Raw genomic sequence first — 4028 nt, 5'->3', positions numbered from 1 at the left:
CATAATATTGCCATAAAGAAACTTCTTTAGAATATGATATAGATCCGTTTATGTATAAATTTTGATCGTTAAACACACATAAGAATTTGATATATCTATATACATTTAATATTTTATGACCATTAAAAAGCTAATCTAAATCTTAATAATTCTCATACAACAATTGGTACTCTTAAAAGTAGAATTAATTGGAGTCTTAGTGATATATTTGTAAGTTATCATCTATAGTGAAATGATACAATTTTACACTAAATAGAGAGAATTTAGAACTCAGAGTTTCACAATATACAACCGTCTTTTCGTATCCGATCAACAGAAAAATGTCGCATGTGAATGAATTTCCGAACTGGATTTGACATTCGAAAGATCGTGCATATGCATTCAAGTTATTAAAGATATCCTTGAAGACATTGGTGCTAGTGTCTCTCCAAGAAAGTTTATTTTAGCTGATGAACATGTAAGTATATAAAAAGAAAACTATATTACTTATTTTTAAATTCACTATCTAACTTGATCATATATTTTGGTTAAAGGGCGACATAATTGTTGCTACGATTCTTAGTAGTTTAGTGGATCAGTACGATAGCTAGTTTTCCGAGGGAAACTGATATTTAGTTCATACTTTTAGCACCATTCCTCAACTAAGATCATCAAATGCAGTCTTCAATAAATATATCGTATGTATAAACAAAGATACTCATATCCAAGTAATATCATCAAAGTCTGAAGACCGTGTCTATTCACTAATGTGAATATATTAATAATTTTTGAAAAATTATCAATGTGAATTTTTTTATGTGAGAAATACGAAATGTTAGTTATCTATTGAATTTTCAAATAATTATTTTGTACATAATCATTACAAAAGAAGTTAGAACGGTAAACTTAAATTTTATAAGATTATAAAAACTATTTCATTTATTTTACCGAATGTTTACATTGTCTTCTTACACTTCTTCCAACTTTCTCATCTTCTTATCCTTATTTCTTTTTGTTTTTGGTGATATCCTTATTTTCTTTTGTTTTCCTTTTGTTTATATTGTTTTCTTACACAAATACTATAACAAATTACAAAATGTTTTTAAACGCAGACGTTATTTCCATATTCATGTATATATCAGCATCTCCTATAATATTTGATAACACCGGATTTTGTCCATTTTTCTGGATCACTTTAATATCTTTTACAGGTGTTTTTACTCCATTTTCAAAGGTTTTCAAAGGATTTTTATGTTTCCGGATTTTAAAAGACTTTTCAGGTAATTTGGGATAAAGAGGCACAAATTGGAACAAAAAGACTCTTTTGGATAAATGCAGACCATCAGAACTCTCATGGAGAGACGAAGACCTTCTCACCGTCTGATCACCCTAAATATTGGACAACTTATAGAAGAATCAACCAACTTTCAAATGCACTTGGTTTGGAGACATTCCAACGGTTGGATCTCAAGATATTCCATTAGCCCCGGAGCCACTCGAAGACGGCCAGCAAGTCACGTGACCGCGGCCAACAGCCTATTTCCCGCGGTCAGAAGCCTCCCGACCGCGGCCAACCACCAAATCCCCGCGGTCACATCACTCCCAACCGCGGCCATCAAGCTTTGAACTAAAGCCCATATTTCTGAAGCCCAAAGTCATTCTCAGCCTCAATTCTGGAACCCTAGAGACCATGGAGTATTGAAAACTATAAATACTTGTCATTTAGGTCGTTTTTAGAGAGAACCATTCATACTTTACAGAAACCCTTTTCCTTTAGCCGTTTTTATGCGATTTTTGTAGAAGATTGTTCAAGTCTGAGTTCTTCAATAGAGAAGCTTTCTTCATCTCTTTTCTTTACTGTTTTTCATTACTTTTATTAAAACCAATGATGATGTCGACCTCAGCCATGTCTGAGTAGATCCCGAGTTGGGCTTAGGGTTCCCGAAAGGGGCTCTCATAATTGATTAAGACATCTAGGTTTATAGATCTGGGATTTCGACCTGTTCTCTGTTTATTCTTGTTCTTATTGCATGTATGCTTGATTGATCACCTAGTATCTGATCTAGATAGTTAGTGTTGTGAAAGTTTTCATTAAGTATCAGCCCAAGAATGAAACAGGCGATTTTTCCGTAGGAGTGGAAACCTACCTGCGGCAAGATCGTGAGTATTGACGAGTCTTGTGCAGCTCTTGCGTTCTCTCCCTTCCAAGGCCAGAGTGGTAACCTACTGGTCAGGGTTGCGAGAAACAGTTGGTTATGATCACGACAGTGACGTAGTCATACCGCCGTACTCTAGCTCTAGAACCACCTATATATCGATATCCGTCAATCCCAATCTATCTACCCTAGTGTCAAAACCGATTATGATCCCTTAGAGTTCTCAAAAGCTCAGCGTTTTTAGCCATAGTTTACAAACCAATCAATTTTTACTTGTTTATTTAGATCTGCATTTTAATTACTTTAGTTCGATATTTTACTTGCTTTACTTGCTTTCCATTCGATTTTTCTACTTGCTTTCTAGGATAGATTTATTTGCTTTCTTTTGTTTTAGTTTAATTCGTGACAAACAACCAACCTTTAAAAACCAATCTAGTCTAGACATAAAGTTAAAAACCGTAGAAGAATACCAGGCACACAAATCTCTGTGGATTCGATCCCTAAATACTACAACTGATTAGCTGTGCACTTGCGGCTTTCATTTGTTTTTGTTAAGGGTAAAACTTGTTCCCTCACGCCGTTGACACGACATCAAGTTTTTGGCGCCGTTGCCGGGGATTTGTTTTGCTGCCTTTTGCTATTTTTCTTGTTTTAACTTCTGTTCTAGACACCTGATCTCTAGTTCTTTCTTAAAGTTTTGCTGAATTATCTTTCTCTTCTTTTTTTTTTCTCTGAATTGCATGAATACCAGGCGCAGACCTGTAGAAAACATTCCAATTCTAGACGAGATAGACAGACACGGAAGAGAACTTCGAAGACTTAGACGAACACAAGGAATGGACAACGACGACCAGGCTGGAGATCCTATTAATCGAACTTTAAATATGGACCAAGACGGGTCCGAACATAGAGAAAATGAAGAGAATGATCACATAGGAGGTCATCATGCTCGACAAGATGGAGAGGAGGATGAGGTTCCTCCAAGAAACCACCAGAACCGCAAGAGAGAAGAGCGTGAAGACCTTGATGCACCCATCAATGCAGCCGATGGTGACCACCAAGGGATGCAGCCAAATGGGCGCGTTAACCGCCTTATACAGCCAGCAAATCAACACCGAAGACAAGCCAGGAACCATCACATAGCTGATTTCGATGCACCTACTCAAAACTTTCAAAACCGATCTGCAATTCAAGTTCCGTTTCCGAACTGGAATGAGTTTGAAGTCAAGCCTCAAATCATCTCATTGGTGAAACAAAACCAATTCCATGGAGTTCCTTCTGAACACCCAATGGACCATATCGAGCTCTTTGAAGAAATCTGCAGCATGATGAGAACAAACCAAGTTCCACCAGACTATTTAAAGTGTAAGTTGTTCCCTTTTTCATTAGCAGATAAAGCTCACCGCTGGTTGAAATCTTTGCCTACAGGATCGATTACTAATTGGGAAGAATGTAAAACTGCTTTCTTGAACCACTTCTATACTAAGTCAAGGTCGAATCAGTTGAGAACAAAGATCTCAAACTTTCAACAAGGGCCAACTGAATCTTTCTATGAAGTCTGGGAACGTTTTAAGGAGTATGAACGTGATTGCCCTCACCATGGATTTCATGGATCAAGCCTGCTGAGCACATTTTACCGAGGTTTGCAACCAAAATACAAACTTTCACTTGATACAGCTAGCAATGGAGATTTTGGACAAAAGACGATAGCCCAAGGAAGAGCCCTCATCGAAAATTTGGCTCAAGCCAATAGCAATGATTGTCCTGAATACGATCGATCGACGAAGCAAACCGGTACAGACAACAAGGAGATAACCGAGTTGAAGAACATGATGAGCCAGCTTCTGAAGAGCAACAATCGCCCAATCCATGCTTGTGAGACCAACAATGGCG

At 37.3% G+C, this 4028-nt stretch overlaps 1 non-coding gene across 1 annotated transcript; it reads right to left on the bottom strand.

The window, feature by feature from the left end:
* Window positions 1–3635: 3635 nt before the first annotated feature.
* LOC112082339 lies at window positions 3636–3741 on the bottom strand. Its single transcript, XR_002897000.1, has one exon. It is a non-coding gene; the product is annotated as a small nucleolar RNA R71 (small nucleolar RNA).
* Window positions 3742–4028: the final 287 nt, after the last annotated feature.

The sequence above is a fragment of the Eutrema salsugineum genome, unplaced genomic scaffold (assembly GCF_000478725.1).
Source record: "Eutrema salsugineum unplaced genomic scaffold, Eutsalg1_0 scaffold_8, whole genome shotgun sequence".
NCBI classification, from domain to species: Eukaryota; Viridiplantae; Streptophyta; class Magnoliopsida; order Brassicales; family Brassicaceae; genus Eutrema; species Eutrema salsugineum.
Note: the sequence above shows the minus strand (reverse complement) of the source record. Positions and strands in the feature narration are given on the sequence as shown.